The sequence below is a fragment of the Ornithodoros turicata genome, chromosome 1 (assembly GCF_037126465.1).
Source record: "Ornithodoros turicata isolate Travis chromosome 1, ASM3712646v1, whole genome shotgun sequence".
Lineage (NCBI taxonomy): Eukaryota > Metazoa > Arthropoda > Arachnida > Ixodida > Argasidae > Ornithodoros > Ornithodoros turicata.
Window position 1 is genome coordinate 23,572,390 of NC_088201.1, and position 17,598 is coordinate 23,589,987.

Below are 17,598 nucleotides of genomic sequence, written 5' to 3' on the forward strand. Positions count from 1 at the left end.
AGGGCATTTAAATCCAGAGGGTAGTGGAAAGGGTGCTTGTGGAGGATACTGAACGGCGAAACGCTTTACTTTATCACGGCATAGCAAGGACATAAAAAACATTAGCAGTATGTACTGTTCGGCCCACGTAAATTTAGATGACTGCTACGATGTTTTTCTTGTTCTCCATTATTGATGCACCTTGCAATACAGTTGAACAAAAAAAAAAAGAAAAGAAAAAGAATAATAATAAAAAAGTGAGCCGCAAGTAAAGCCATAGTAGTGCAAGCACGTGCTGAAGCAAACCGAAACTCAACAGGTCACGTGATGAAGAGAAGCATGGCCAACTTGACAGAAGCGACCACAAGAGGGGGTCAAACAGTATTTTGTATTTGGTACCGTCTCGTGTTCGTTTCCTACAAAACGACTGTCAGCAATGGCGCACGATCCCCATGCAATAGAAATGACAACGCAGATGCAATAACAATACCGAGTTGCCATCTCATTTGCCGAATCCTCGGCAAGCTCAGCAAGCCGGCAAGCACATATTCGGCCTTCTGGTGTGCATCACGGGAACTTCTGACACCAGAAAGTGTAAGGAGTGGTCAGATGATGGCGCCACATGCACCACCGAAGAGAATTCAATACAGAAGGAGAAGGAAGGCTCATGCCTGCCGAGAGAGAAATGAGCAGATGACTGGGGAGAGGAGGGGGAGAACTCTGACGTGCGAGCACTGTAGGACGAAACGATGAATAAGTATGGGCTAGGTGTACGAGCTATACCGAGTAGTATGGGCAACAATAATTCTTTATATGGCGTATTTGGTGACATCCAGAATGTACATGTTTGGCATCTCTGTAGGTCATGAGATTGGGACACCATAAAAATACCTGCGCACTAAATTATCACTAAACGCACAGTAAGGCAGAGAAGACATTTATCTCCACGTATTGCCGCCAGGCCAGAAGAAGAAAAGGAAAATGAAAGCCAGCGCGGGTTTTATATCTCTCAGGTACTTGCTACTCACGCTCAGGGTTTACTGGTCGCGATGATGACCATGAAAAGAAAAAGAAAAATTAGGACGTCCGCAGCGACGAGGCCTTAAGAAAATTTAGAATGAAAAATAAAGAAACTAACAAGAGGCTGAAAGTTGATCCATGCACTTTAGCACAGGCACACACTTTGGGTTTCGTCAAGAAGCCTTACCAGCGCTTGCAATACAACCACTTGGTGTTGGGCTGGCTAGCAAACCAAACCTTGTACAACATCAAAAGGTCGTGCGTCCAGACCGAGCCAAAGTCGCTTCCAGGACTTTGCGACTACGGGACAGCTACGGACGGACACGACTACACTGCGTCTGCGACGTCCAGACATGTACAAACTACTGTGGAAAAGTATTTAAAATAGGATAATAAATACTCCGCGTAAAAAGTATTTAAAATAGGATAATAAATACTCCGCGTAAAAAGTATTTAAAATAGAGGACAGAATACTCAAAGCTGAAAGTAATTTGAGTACAGTACTAAATATTCTAAGAAGTATTTAAGATACTCTTTAAAGTACTCTAGTATTAGCATAGATGGGTAGAAATCCAGCGAACCGGTAGAATGTAGGAAGGGAGTTGCCTCAGGACAGAAGCCTCAGGACAGAAGCCGGCGGCTTCTGTCCTGAGGCAACTCCCTTCCTTCTAGTATTAGCAGTAAGTGAAACGCATATTCTGAACGCGGCCGTACAAATGAAAGGAATAAACTTCAAGCGTATCTTTTATTTGCAAGGGCTTGGTGTCAAGTAATGTTTGGTGAACTTTGGTGAACACAAGTAAACTTTGGTGGTATGTTCTGACCCAAAACTTCGTAATTCCTCCTGTATGTCAGCTCGGGTCGCTCAACCTCTGGTGCGTGTTTATTGCCTTGCTGTTTATTGCTCTCGTACCTCATCCCCTGGGGATTCACCTGGCAATATGAATAGGAACCGTTGTCTGACGAAGGCGTCGGGCTATTGAAAAGAAGGCCAAGCGTGGAACCAACCTATTGTACAGGAGGATAAATGACATATGCGCGAATTCCCCCCCCCCCCCCCAAATAAAAAAAGGGAAAGAAGGGGTTAATTTCCAGTGAGCTGAAAATCTGGACGCGGCGGTGAAGTGTGCTGGATACGGCTTGACGAGGAAGGAAAGTATTTTGAGTACTGAGTAGCAAATACTGAAAAAAAAAAAAGTATTTTAAATACTTTAAAAATACCTGTCGCAAAAAGTATTGAGTAGAGTACCAAAAATACCGTATTTTGAGTACGTACTCAAGATACCTACAAGTCTGGCGACGTCACACAATCAACACTTGGCTGTCTGGTCTGCACTTATGCTATATTAGCTATTGCACTTATGTTATCTTTCCTTCAAGTATGTACAAACCGGCCGAAAGAGCAATTCAGCATATCTAGCACATTGCAGCCTGTCTGAGGCCTGCAGCTTACGTAGTGCCCTACCCCTCGAAGCAGAAAATTTCCCCCTTCCAGGATACTCTTCTCAATATTCGTCCAAGTGGTTCCCTCACGAGTATGATTCTAAGAAATGAAAAAAAAAAAAAAAAAAAATAATAATAATAATAAGGAAGAAGGAGAAAGCCAGACGAGCCACAATTTGGTAGTAAAACGTGGATTTTCGAAAATAGTTTCACACCAATGTGTCCCACCCAGACCGATGTTTCGCGCTTGCTGGACTGTTTAGTTTCCCTTACGCCTTTTACGACGTCACCTCGCACCGATCTCAATACATAGCATCGATCGCTCACTGCCAGGACAGCTCACCTGCCAAATCACATGCGAAATGCTATTGTATATTTAACTCTAAAGGACGAATCGCTGAAACGTTCTATGTCACGTTGAGCTACGCAGAGGTTGGCGCTTGGCCGTCGCCTTCCGCGTTAGTTCGAACGGCATCTCACGGTGGATACACGGTCTGTGTTTCGTGTGCGCATCGGCGTGCGCCAACCTTATGCAATGACGACATCAACCGCGAGGTGTGCCCATACGTCGTTGCATCGTGAAAAGTAACCAAAGACGAAAAATGCAAAGTGAAACAGACAGACATTTACGTTTCAGGAAGCAATAAGGGCAATGTTACACTACACAAAAGTGATTTCGGTGAAAGAAGAAGAGCTGGCAAGAGAGCTCTATTGATGTGTACCTCTCCATAGCATGGTTCTCTTTGTCAAGCTTTCACAACAGGAGGCAAGCGACATGTAGAGTACTTAGGCAAAAAAAAAACAACAACAACAACAACAACAACAACAACAAAAGAGCAAACATCACAATCCCTTTCGTTTCGTTTCGTTTCCTTACACAGTTGTTTCCCTGTACCGGGAAGCTCCATTAAAAAATCAATGGCTTTTAAGCTAAGTGTCTAAGTATGGAGACTATTTCAACAGCTACGTTAAACAACGTCATCAAGTCATAAAACTGCCAATTCGGGAAATACATCTAAAACACTGTGATAAACGTAATAATAACAAAAGAATAGTAAACAGTTGGATGACCGACGTTCAAGTATATCTTATTATGTATCTTGAATACGTCATAAGGTACTTAGGGGAAGGTGGGGCAAAATGGGGTATCGGCCTTCTAGCTTCAACGCTTGGAGCCATGTATGAGATGAACGTTGAAACATTTAGAGCACATGTGCACAAACACATTGCAAATGGCCGTCCAGCCAAAGAGACACCGTTGAGCTCACAGGTGAGTGAAATGTGTTGTACGTTGTGTTCCTTAAAATGTAGACGACCAATTGAAAGGACGATGGTAAACATCACACATTTTGCTTTCGCCTATTACGGGGGTATCTTATGCTGAAAGGCTTTGTGCACAAAATTCTATGGAGCCCACTTGCACACGTGGTTATTGCAATGAGCACAGAAGCCTCGTCGTCCGGCTAGAGGCATAATGGGGAACTATATATACAGTGTGAGGCATAACGGGGTAGTACATCAGTTTACCCCGTTGCGTATATTATGGAAGCACTTAGTGACCTAGTCGGTATATACCCCACAGCGTGTTTTATGATGCCTCGTTTTGCTGTAGACAACGATGGTACGCCATTATAAGCGGAAGACGGATCGTCAGAGTTGGTCGTCGAAAAGCATGGATGAAGCAATCGATGCTGTGAAGTAAGGTATATGGTGTACCACAGACTACATCGGAAAGACGTGTTCGTGGAACAAACAAGACGGCCCTCGGATCTGTCAAGCACCTCGGAAACTTCATCCTTTCTCTTGAACTAGAGGAAGAGTTGGTCACTTACATCGTTGAAATAGAGAGCTTATTATTTGGGTTTACAAGCACTGAGGTCAGGAGACTAGCGTACGAGCTCGCAGAAAGAAATATGATACAGCATCCGTTCAACATGAGCACCTGCGCTGAGTGAGTTCTATGCGCTGGCACCGATGAAACTGACGATGATTTAGTGTGTGACTTTTGTGGTTCAAAGTAACGGCTTATTATGTCTCAGCAGAGTCTGCTTTACTTGCGCTACGATGTAGTGTTGCTCACAGAACACGTGCAGTTTTCAAAGTGAATAAACGAATCAATACTTTGTATTTATCAATTTCATGAGGCTTTACGTGAACCCTCCCCATTCTTCCCCATCCCATTGCTCCGTTTTGCCCCACAGGGGTAGGCAAAATGGGACATTTGATATACCCCTAGTAAATGCATTGAATGTGCCGTCAGGGATTGTTCTGGCTGCCGTGCGATCATCAGCATATAGCGGAGCGATGCATGCGTGCACTGAAGTAAAAACTTGAGTGTCTCCTCCATTTCCGTAGTCACAACTTCCGTTTTCCCTTAAGTACCTCATTTTGCCCCACCTTCCCCTACTACTCTACCAATTACTTTCTTTTCCAAGTATATGTATTGTACCTTAATTACATTGTGCCTTGAGTATTTAGTATCGCATGTTCAATACATCCTTACCTTGCGCATGTCCGGTTGCGTCGAGTACAGCCAGCGATACACTACGCGACTTCCGAGTGAAGCTGTGTTCACTCTAGGCGTCACGTTGGCTGTCTAACCAACTCATGAGCGAGCTGTGAAATAATTAATTACACGTGATGAAGTTGTTGTAATTCAACTAATTAATGTACCTAAATACTTTAAAATGAGTAACTGTAATTGTAATTCGATTACATTTTGCCTTAACCCGTACGCAGGGGACAGTTACTTTCTACAGTGGTTTAACGATAATGTTTTAAATTTCTGTCTCCAGTATTGTCTCTTTCCAAAGGCTGAGTCTTTTCTACTGCGATAGTTTTTTTCATTTTTCTTATAGTTACTGGTCTTGCACAGGATTTAGCATGCATTTAAAACATAACAGGCTGAAACAAGGTTGCAACTGTTCGTGTGGGCACTCATCACACCCAATCGATTATATGTACTCTTCATAAATTTGTTTTATTGTGGTACCAGTTTAATGATGAGTACCACGTCTAGATCCACATAGCGACAAATTGCTACTGTTCAGGTGTTCATGTAAGTTTCGCTGTTCGTGTCAATATTTGTATCTATAGTTCGTCATGGACTTCTGGCAAGAACAACATTATTTTTAAATATGTTGTGGAAGACGTTGCAACATCTGACCACTTTCAACGAACACCGCACGAAGTATAGCTCAAGAGTAACTCAATTACATTGCGTGAGTAACTGTAACCGTATCTGAATTATATTGTGGTTTCTTGTCCTGTACTTTGTGAGTCATGTAGCTGTAACTGCATCGGCGTTGTCCTGGGGTGAGGCAACGCGTTGAAAAGCTCCCCAGCACATCCGGCCCTGGGGGACATTTCATCGTCGCCAAGAGGTGCTGTTGTTCCTCAGCAACCTTTTCTGAGTAACTTACACAGCTCTACCCGTGAGTGACTAATTGTATTTTAAGGATGCCCTCTTAAGTTTCAGTTTACTTCGTTACTCACTGCTCTGACCCGTGATAATCAGTCATGCTGTGATGATCTGTTTCGAGGATCAGAAGGCTGCGAGCAAAAAGGCAAATTCAAAATACGCTACGCAATCTTCAAGAACGATGCACACTGTGAAAAATATTTCTGCTTTAAAGCGAACTTTTGCCTGGTTATTAGTAAGGCACATATGAGATTCTGTAGCTCAAATAACAGTACACTTTTGCTTCAGAAGGAATACGAGAAGAGCTACCTGTCCTTGAGAGGGGTGCTAATCTTTTCCACTGGGGCCACGAAAGCCTATGAATAAACAATCAGAAGCAGAATTATATCTCAGTGTACACCGAAGGTTTTAACAGAAACAAAAAAATTTTTAAGCTCCGTGTTAGCGCCGCGAAGCAACTGTGGCTATGAGCTGCGTACGGACGTGGGCAGATGGAGAGAGGACAGCAGGAAGGAGTGGGGGACACGAGTGTTAGTATGCGTCCTGGACCGACTTCAGGGGGAACTGCGCCGACATTCGTCTGGAAAGTCTTCGGAAAACCCAGGGAAAACTTCAGACAGCACATGCGGCGGTAGGATTCGAACCCACCACCTCCCAGTTTTCGGCACGACCTTGGCTACCACCAACGAGCGGGACCCGCTCGGCCATGCCGCTGGTCAGAAACAAACATGGCGGTACATATACATGATGGCACATAGTGGTACATGCAGGGACTGAAACCGAAGCGAGTATCGGTTCGGTTACGGTTACGGTTCAATGTCCGAACTCTGAAAGCGGTTTCGGTTACGGGATTCGCCGTTTTAATATTTGCGGTAACCAAACAGTTGAACAGTTTTTCGGTTTTCTTTAGGATATATCTGCAGGCTGCGTGGGTATTGCACAATGAGCTACAAAGAGCAAACTGGTAAAAATGAACATATTTATCCGTTGCACGAAATTTTATTCGAAAAGCCAAGCAGGACTGCACTGCAAGTATATATTAGCAAAAACGTTGTGAACTGTTTCCCCTTTAACATAAGTATTTAAAGAGATTGAAATTTTTATTTTACTGAAGAACAAGCTTTCGGACGGAGTCCGTCCTTCATGAAGTTTGAAGGACGGACTCCGTCCGAAAGCTTGTTCTTCAGTAAAATAAATGTTTCAATCTCTTTAAATACGTATTATATTCACTTGCGAGTGCTAGACTTCTCCAATTTTCGCCTGTTAGTTTTGTTTCCCCTTTACTTTGAGGAGAAGTGTATATAGCCATCATATCTATGCGAGAAAACATAATTTTGTAACGTACAGAAATAACATAATAGACGTCAGAAGACGTCAGAAGGGAAGCTCATGCATCGTTCTCCGTATAGGGCAGGTTACAATGGACCATCGTTATGTCCTCTAGAGTGTCTTCAGACAGGTTTCCTCTTTGCGGGGATAAGATACTTTAGACTGGAAAATGCCCTTTCAACGCTCACTTGCGTTGCCAGCACTGCTAGGAAAATGCTGGCAAGTTAATAATGGCATTATGAGTTTTTTTAACAAGCTACGCAAGAAAAACTGCGTGCGTTCAGCGGTTAAGCAAACAAATGTGGAAACTAACAACGTGCAACGCTTGGTATCTTAAACGATCACAATAACACAGTTCATAACTCATAATGACGCACGCAATACATGCCTTACGATGCGTATGTCATCCGATTATGGGTTCAAGCGCATAAGATCGAATGTTGTCTACACAACTTCTGATGACGAAGAGATCTACTTTAACAGAAGCACGTGCAACACCACTAATCAGAGTTTTAAAGCAATACAAATATCGCATCCAAAGTTGTTCGCGTTCACGCTTGAACCGATTCATATGAACCGGTAACCGAAATCACATTTTTCGGTTCAGGTTACTGTTTCGGTTGACTGCCGATAGTGCATTGCGGTTACGTTCCTGTTACGGTTCTGGAAGGAATTTGGGTTCCAAGCGGTTTTCGCTTCCGTTCCGGTTTCAGTCCCTATGGGTACATGGGGTGATGCCCGATATAATACACACAATACAAGGTGAGAATAAAACGTAATCTACGTGGCTTGTACCTTGTAGCCTAAAATGCCCGCTCATAGCGGAAGGCTTCATTAACAATAGATATAAAAAAAAAACAAAGAGAGGAAACTCTTGAATCTTCCTGATTTGTTACGCTGGCGGTGTTGCCGTATAGCCACTAAACACATAAACGATAAGCACACGGCTGTTGTGGGCTGTAAAATGTTACACTGTAATGCTAGAAAATAGTGACATATCAGAGAGACGTCTTGAAGGAGTACCCTCCTGCACATATCTTATCCCTATATAGGAATAAGAATGTGTTTTACAGAACTCAGAGAACTGTGTTCTGAGATCCTAAGATGTGTTGATAAGATACGTTAAGATGCACACAATTATCAGGAGGCAAGCCAATCGACTTCGTTATTTTATACCATAATTTATTTTATAATTGAAGCAATCGGCAAGTATGATGCGCTGAACACGTGCTTCTGTACCTGCTTCTATCTTAGCACAACGTATTCATCACTCGTACACGTTTCTTCTTTTTTCTTTTACCTCAGATCTCAGCTGTCTTGGGACGTAAACCCTCAATTATTGTTATCTTTTACCTCAGAATTAAACAAAACACTCAACTTCTAGATAAAAACAGTATTTTAACTCGTTTCTGAAAACTTGAGATGCACCGTGGCTACATAGCGTATAAACCGAACGTAAGAAAGAAAAAGTTCTCTCATAAAGCAAATTTGCGGGGAACATTTGTCAAGCTCCAGCGACATGAGACTCGCTAACTCGAGAAACGCGTTGTCATTATGGGCTAAAATGAGCGAGGCAGAAAAGCCCATTAAGGGTCGAGGGTTGTGGACCCGCGACAAAGCATCCGCGCAGCCTCTGTTGTTGAAAGTACGACGCATTAGCATGCGCCATTTACCACAATTTGGGACAACTTTGCGTGTTATGTACGTGATAAAGAAGGAGACCAGGGGAGAAATAATCCTTTAATGCATAATTTACCCCAAATTCCGACAGGCTTCACCGTGGCGTTTCGGGAACGACCTTTACGTGGTGGCCAATTGCGTCAAACATAAAGCCATTTCTTCGCCGTGTAAAATCATTCCTTATAATGTTCATCATCGCTTATGAGTAAGCCTCGAAAAGAGGGAAATCCGGCGATCTGATGCAGGTAGATTGAAGTCTCATATTCAGATTTAAAGTCTAGATTGAAAAGCCTCAGGTCGGGAAGCCACCGATATTTCTTCTTCTCGGTAGCCCTGCAAGATATCTCAGTAAAATTCTCACACAATTATTTATGATGGAATTTTATAATAAACGTTTTTGCTATCATGATGGGATTTGTAGTTGCTTTCGGTTTGGCCCTGTGGACCATGCAAATCGCCTGATTGAGTTGGTTCCTGACCCACTGGCAAATCTCAAAACAGTCGTGCACGGTGTCATTTTTTTTTAGCATCAGGAAGTGGTAGGGACACAAAACACAACCGGACAGGACTATAGGCTCAAGCTCATAGAAATGATGCCGTCCACGTCAAAACAGTCCTTGGTCACCTATACACTGTCATTATAGTAGGTGCGATTAGCTTATACTGCCGATATTTTGATCAGTCATGGGAAACTAAGTTATAATTAGATATACTTTGTTTCGAGTTGCAGCCAGTTGCAGCTACAGCTAGCAAGTTAAAGTAACTTGACAATTACAGTTCTAGTATTTCTACTAGCCGTTCTAGAGAACGACGAAATGGCGTTTGGGAACTCATGCGTGGAAAAGCACGGCGGTACCTGAATAACAAAATTGCAGTTCCATTTTACAGGTACACACAAAAATTTGGTTACAACTAGCTACATTTACAGGTTACTTCCCAAGTAACTCCTCATGCTGCAATTAGTTATTGAGGAAAGTATCGAGTTAGAAGTATGTATAAGTTCCTTGCAACTCAGTTTCTACCCAAGAGTGATTTTCACGCAGGGGACCGAAGGTCCAGGATGTGATAAAGACTCGCCACGGAGATAACAGCAGCTTTCGTGAACTATCAATCACTCGAATGATGGCAGTTGAAGAATCGAAGTTTGCAACTGGGCGTTGTGTTTGTCCTTCTGTGTTTAATTGCCTCATCCACTACAACGTTATATATCGAATCACGGACACGGCAATCTTCTACGATGCGAAGACAGCTTTTTTTATATATATAATTCCCTGTCGAGGTTTATAACCGGAGTTCGAGGTAACTCGTTACTGAGACTAAGTTCCTTTTTTTTAGTAACTTGTAACTTAACTCGGTACTTTTGCGCCGTGGTAACTTTCGGAGGAACTCGTTCCTTTTTCAGGTAACTTTGCAAAAGTAACTGAAGTTCAGTCCCAAGTTACTTTTAACTCACTTTTCACTCACGTCCACATATTTTCTTGCTTTCTCTCCGGTTCCTTCATGGCATGTTTTGCCATAAAACGTGATATTCAATCAATGACAGTATTTTATTCAGGAAGTAGGAACCGCTGCCATTGAAATGAAGCTGAACCATTGTGCGCCCACAGGGAGTAAGATGCAAAGCGTTCGAATAGACCTCTACCATAGAAACGTCATCATGACATTGGTAGACAGACTGAAACCGAAACAAATCGGAAGGAGAGGGCTGGGTTCCACGAACGGGCACTTGTTGGCTGCCTCCCATTGAAAGAAAAGCAGGACCGAGGGTCGCATCCCTTTAAGGGACCATATCCTAATCCACTCAAGGCCGTAGCTTTCTGGCGCAACCTTGTTCACGTCTAGCTTCGAGCGTAGTTCAGTTCTACCAAATTTGTGGCGCTGTCGAGCACTATGACGTCATTTGTTTAGAAACAGGGAGAGCTGTATTGTTGGACATAAACGAAAACAATCTAAGCGTGTTGCACTCCTCCGCAGGCAACTTAAGGTCTAACTCAACTGCTCACACGCGCTGCACCTGCGTAAGGCTATTTTGTGTCCGAAGTAACTTGGAAGTAACTCGTTCTTTTTTTTTTAAGTAACTCAATAACTGCGAGTTACATTTCAGGCTGAAGACCTTCGTTATGAACTTAGTTACATTTTGCACACGGTAACTTAACTCGTAACGAGTTCTTTTTGACCGGTAACTTCTCAATCTATGTTTATAACACGTCAACAGGCCCAAGTTCGACACACCCAGAGCACTAACTGCTCTAGCGCTTTGAAGTCAAAAGAAGCCAAAAAAGCTTCCGTTTGCACCAGGGGGTTATGTAACTGCTACAACCGTGATAATGATAATATGTCACAGAAATGTGATATGCAATGAGGTGAGTTGCAATTTCGAGGAGTTTAGAGAGCAACGGCAGACGTATTACAATACGGCACAATGTCAACTTCAGTTTTAATAATCCTTATCAAAATCAATAAATTTGCAGCGTAGTCTGCTAAATACATGTATAAGCCTCAGGGTGAGTGAGAGTGAGTGGCTGGTTTGTCGTCCCTTCAGATTACGCACCCCGAAAGTCGCTGGAGCGGCGTGTTAGCTTAGCTCAATTGGTACAGCCCTGGACCGGTAATCCAGAAGATGTGGGTTCGATCCCTACAGCTGGCTAACCTTTTCAGTGACTTTCATCTTTCATCGTTGAATTCTTAGGCAATTTGAGGCTTTGTTTGTATCTGTCCCTTCTATGTTGTTCCAGCCTCAGAACATCAGTTTCTCTCTTGTTCACACTTATGCTGTTCATAATTGTCACAAAAACGGCGTACGGCTCCCGTTTTCAACAAATCAGGGCAGATAACGATATCATTCGAGATGGTGGTTGGCTAGGAGCGTGCTACGCGGTGAAGTTCATTTTTAAGAGTGTGGGTGGAGCATGACCCCACTGATACACAGATATCACGGTGACTGAATTGGATGAAAGATGAAAGTCCCTGAAAAGGTTAGCCAGCTGTATAGGACTCGAACCCACATCTTCTGGATTACCGGTGTACCGAAGATGTGGGTTCGAGTCCTACAGATGGCTAACCTTTTCAGTGACTTTCATCTTTCATCGTTAATTTCTTAGGCAACTTGAGGCCTTGTATCTGATTGTCCCTTCTATGTTGTTCCAGCCTCAGAACATCAGTTCTCTCACACTGAATTGGAGCCGGCCTTCAGTTGGCACCCTACATATTCCTCGGTTGACAAGCAAAGGCGAGAGAGGTCGATTCCATCCTGAGCAATGGACAGTTTGGCAAATAGGGATGCCCGCGGGATGTCCTCCGCATGATGGCCCTTAGCGTGCTAGGAGACAAACGGTGGCATCTTGAACAATGGTTGGGTAAGGCTCTCTTGTATCGCTAGCACGTCAAAGTCCATCTTCCGTAAAATGAGTTTCAGATCGACCTGTTGATGAGACAGGCTTCTAGCATTCCATTGGGGATGTGGGGGGATAAATATGTTGGCTCAACTAGAATAATCACGGTCACAACCGTTCTGGTTGGTAGCCAGAGCCGAACTGGTTGGGCTGCAGTTTAATATCGCGCGCCGCGATTCCAGGTGCGCTGTGGATGGCGGTAGTGGTGCGGCTACAGCTGCCCCCTCCTAGGCAGTCGCCCTAAAGCGACGACTGGTGATGGCCGACAGACCCACCTCCGGCCACTCGCCACGTCGCGTGGTCCCCGTCGCTTACTCACTATCACTGCTATCGCTCTCTGCCTCCAGGAGAGCGCTAGAGGGGGGCCCCTGTAGCAGCCACACTGCCAGCGACACCGCCAGCGCCCCTGGCGCACGAGGCGCGAGAAATAAATATCGGGCCAGTCCGGTTCTGGCTTCCGACAGAACAGCAACCAGTTCTCCGTCTCCTTCCTGCCAACCGCTACAAATAGTCTTCTGTTTCTACGTTCAGTCATAATTGTCCGCCTGTTGATGCACGAATGCTGGTGCTGTTAACGCCTGCTGCCAGGGAGAAGCAGGGGAGCTATCACGGCTTCAAGCTCTAGGACAGAGTGGGTTTCAGCTAGTGCGGTACAATCAGGAACGGCAGAAACGATAGCCTTCAGTGCAGAAAAGAGAAGCTGGATAATGACCATGGGCAGATCTGCACCTTCTGGACGGTCTAACACCGTGCGGTCAGCTGGCTGGGAGTGGAGTGGGAGCGGCGGGAGGTCGTTATTCTTTCCATGGAGTTGTAGCGGAGCGGCGGCCTCAGCCTTCTGACGGTCTACGGGGGTTAGAGGGGGGAGCTCAGTTTCCGCCCAAATGATCTGCTGTGGTGGTGCGTGAAGGCTCTGAGGAGAGGGTTGTACACCCGCATTTGGAGGCTTCTCCTGAGTCTTTCGTGTCTTAGTGGCTTAGATTGATTGCGGCGCCTTGTCAGTCGGACTTTAGCCTTTGCCCCTCGGCAACTGCTCCTGGAGCGCGACCGTTCCCTGGAGATATGCCGTTGCACCCTTAAAGTAGGGCACTCTCTGGAAGTGGCAGTATGATGCTCTTTGCAGTTTATGCAATTAGGTTCGGGTTCACGGCACATCGGGCTCTCGTTGGAGGACCTGCAGTTGGGACATGTCTTGCGTCGGCTACAGCATGCAGCCACATCACCGCAGCGGAGGCAGTTGTTGCACTGAACAACGCGCGGCAAGTACTCACGGTTTTGCCACGTTTGTTAGGGTTATCGCTTCTGATACGAAGAGGAAGGGGAGCGTATGCCTTTTTGTGTCAATTATCATTAACTTTAAAACAGAACTTCACCGCATAGCACGCTCTTAGCCAATCACCATCCCGAATGACATCGTTCTGCCCCATGATTGGTTAAAAATGGGAGGAATACGCCTTTTTGTGACACTTATGCAGTTATGTTAATTGTCACAAAAAGTCGTACGCTCTGCTCTTTCCACAAATCAGGAGCGATAACAGTATCATTCTGTGCAATGATTGGCCTTCACCGTGCTATGTGGTGAAGTTGGGATATATATGTATATCCAAATTGACAGAAAAAGGCGTACGTCCCCCTTTCTCTTCGAATCAGATACTATAAGCCTATCATTCGTGGTAATGGTTGGCGCAAAGCGTGTTGTGCGGTGAAGCTCTGTTTTTAGAATGTGGTACTATTTTTGCAATACACTGCCATGTGCTGATTTTATTCTTGGAGGTCATGGAAGGCAGTATGGAGAGACATTCATCAGTCCCTTGGTATATTTATGACCTATAGCTATTTCTGTCTTCTCAATGGGATCATGCTACGAAATGGAACAGTACCATCAGGGGTACTTAGCTTCAGTAAATTTTTGTAAGCACTCTACCTTTTAGTTCCCCAATATAACTGAAATCTCAGAATGGCTGCAGAGTGGTTTTCTGCGTCGTTCTTGCTTGATATATATAGTGCTCAAAGTTGTTATCCTGATTTTGTGGCAGGTTTTGCCACTGCATTCATTAGATTCAGTAGGCATGTTGCTCTTAGTCATTACCTATTTGGGAACATGCCTCTGGATGCAGGATTATGGTGTACTGATGGACTGCAGTCAATAATCATTTCGCAATATCTTTGCAGGCATAATCTCAAGTGATATACTTTCGTGTTGAGCACGATATAGCGACAGTAAGCATTTCATTGTCCATTGCAGAAGACTTTCCCGCACTAGGCCTTGCTTTCCTCAATAGCACTAGTTTTATTATCAATAACAGGGACTTATTGGAGACTGTTGTTCTTATTTACCTTGAGTGCAGACCTCGGCAGTTTTGACTCTCGCTCACTCAACTACACTCACCGCCCGCCCAGTCCTCTGCCTCGCTCACTTAGGCTAACTTACCGGCCGCTCAGCTCTCGACTCGATCACTCACGCTCACTCGCTGACCGCTCCACTATCTCCTCGCTCACTCACGCTCAGTTAATTGGCCGAATTGAGCGTCAGTGAGCATGAATGAGCGTGCTCATGAGTGAGCTATGCAGAGGTCTGAACGGGATTCAGTCGCTATGAATAGGTAGTCAGCTAGTATCTGATAATCAGGTAGTCAGCAAATTCAGCTAATATTAGCTAATCTCAACTAATATCAGCCACAACAGCTAATATCAGCTATTTCAGCTAACATCAGCGAGCATCACCTAAAATCAGCTAATATCCAATCAGCTAGCATCAGCTAATATCAGCTAAATTCACTGAATATAAGGTAATCAGGTAGTCAGCTAATATTAGCTAATTCAGCTAACATCAGGTAACTCAGTTAATGTCAGCTAACATAAGCTAATCAGGGAGCCAGCTAATATGTGTGAATAGGTAGCTGGATTAGCTATGAAGTGATGTGATCAGAGGCTGGCTACACTTTCAATGGGACCTCATCGAGGCGGTTAGGCATTGTGTCCTCGGGTGACGTGGATGTTGCAATATGTATCGGGAGTCAGTTGCTATGAATAGGTAGTCAGCTAGCATCAGCTAGTCAGGTAGTCCGCTAATTCAGCTAACATAAGCTAATATCAGCTACATCAACTAATGTCAGCTAATTCAGATAATGTGAGGTAATATCAGCTATTCCAGCTGACATCAGCTAGCATCAGCTAATATAAGCTAATATATGCTAATCAGCTACATCAGCTAATATTAGCTAATTCAGCGAATGTCAGCTAATATCACCTATATCAGCTAATATCATCTAACCAGGTAGTTAGCTAATATTAGCTAATTCAGTTAATATAAGCTAATCAGGTAGCCAGCTAATAGGTATGAATAGGTAGTCGAATTACCTGTGAAGTCACATGGTTAGAGGCCGGCTGCACTTTCAAAGGGACCTCATCGAGGCGGTTGCGCATTGTGTCCTCGGGTGATGCGGATGCTTCAATATGTATCGGGAGTCAGTTGCTATGAGTAGGTAGTCATCTTGTATCAGCTAATCAGGCAGTGAGCTAATTCACCTACATCAGCTAATATAAGCTAATTCAGCTAATATAAGCTAACATCAGCTAATATCAGATATCTAATCAGGTGGTCAGCTAATATTAGCTAATTCAACTAATATTAGCTAACTCATCCACTATCGGCTACCTCAGCTAATATCACTTAATGTCAGCTAATTCAGCTAATGCCAGCTAACATAAGCTATTTCAGCTGACATCAACTAGCACCAGGTAATATGAGTTACATCAGCTACATCAGCTAATATAAGCTAATTCAGCCAATGTAAGTTAATGTCATCAAATTCAGCTAATGTCAGCTAATTCAGCTAGCATCAGCTAATTAAGCTAATAAGGTAGTCAGCTATAATATCAGCTAATGTCAGTTACATCAGCTAATATCAGCTAATTCAGCCAATGTAAGTTAATGCCAGCTAATTCAGCTGTGAGCTAAGATCAACTACTTCAGCTAGCATCACTTAGCATCAGCTAATCTAATCAGGTAGCTAATATCTAATGCAGCTAATATCTTCTCTCATCAGCTAATTCAGCTAATATCAGCTAATCAGGTAGTCAGCTAATATGTATAAATAGGTAGTCAAATTAGCTATCAAGTCACATGATCAGAGGCCGGCTACACTTTCAACAGGACCTCCTCGACGTGGTTACGCATTGTGTCATCGGGTGACGTGGATGTTTCAACTTCGGCAGTTATGACTCTCGCTCACTCAAGTTCACTCACCGCCCGTCCAGTCCTTTGCCTGGTTCACCCAGGCTCACTCACAGGCCGCTCAGCTCTCGACTGGCTCACTTACGCTCACTCACTAGTCTAATCAGCTAGTCAGCTCAGCTAATATTAGCTAATTCAGCTAACTCAGCTAGATCACCTAACATCAGCTAATGTGAGCTAATATAAGCTATTTCAGCTGACGTCAACTAGCATCAGATAATACCGTATCAGCTAATACCATCTAACGAGGCAGTCATCTAATATCAGCTACATCAGCTAATATCAGTTAATTCAGCCAATGTGAGTTAATGTCAGCTAATATAAGCTATTTTCTGCTATTTCAGCTAACATCACTGAACATTAGCTGAATTAGATATAAGGTTTCAGCTCTTATTTCAGCTCTTATAAATTCAGCTCTTATCAGCTAATTTAGCTAATATCAGAAAATCAGGTAGCCAGCTAATAGGTATAAATAGGTAGTCAAATTAGCTATGAAGTCACGTGATCAGAGGCCGGCTACACTTTGAACGAGACCTCCTCGACGTGGTTACGCATTGTGTCCTCGGGTGACGTGGATGTTTCAAACTCGGCAGTTTTGACTCTCGCTCACTCAAGTTCACTCACCGCCCGTCCAGTCCTTTGCCTCGTTCACCCAGGCTCACTCACAGGCCGCTAAGCTCTCGACTGGCTCACTTACGCTCACTCACTAGTCTAATCAGCTAGTCAGCTCAGCTAATATTAGCTAATTCAGCTAACTCAGCTAGATCACCTAATATCAGCTATTTCAACTGACATCAGCTAATCAGCTAATATTAGCTAATTCAGCTAACTCAGCTAATGTCAGTTACATCAGCTATTTCAGCTACATCAGCTAGTGTAAGATAATATCTGATAAGCTACATCGCTAATATCAGCTAATTCAGCGAATATCAGCTATTTGAACTAACATCGGATAGCATCAGCTAATATTAGCTAATACAGCTAATAATAGCTAACTCAGCTAATGTCAGCTAATATCCGGCTGCACTTTCAACGGGACCTCCTCGAGGTGGTTACACATTGTGTCCTCGGGTGACGTGGATGTTTCAATATGTATC

General features: G+C 43.8%; 1 long non-coding RNA gene across 1 annotated transcript in view; it reads right to left on the reverse strand.

Moving 5' to 3' along the window:
• Window positions 1–8,959: 8,959 nt before the first annotated feature.
• The window catches only part of LOC135377669 (uncharacterized), a 69,472-nt gene continuing 60,833 nt past the window's right edge, over window positions 8,960–17,598 (reverse strand). The window contains exon 5 of the long non-coding RNA XR_010418171.1: window positions 8,960–9,205. This is a non-coding gene — a long non-coding RNA (uncharacterized LOC135377669). The remainder of the gene's footprint in view (window positions 9,206–17,598) is intronic.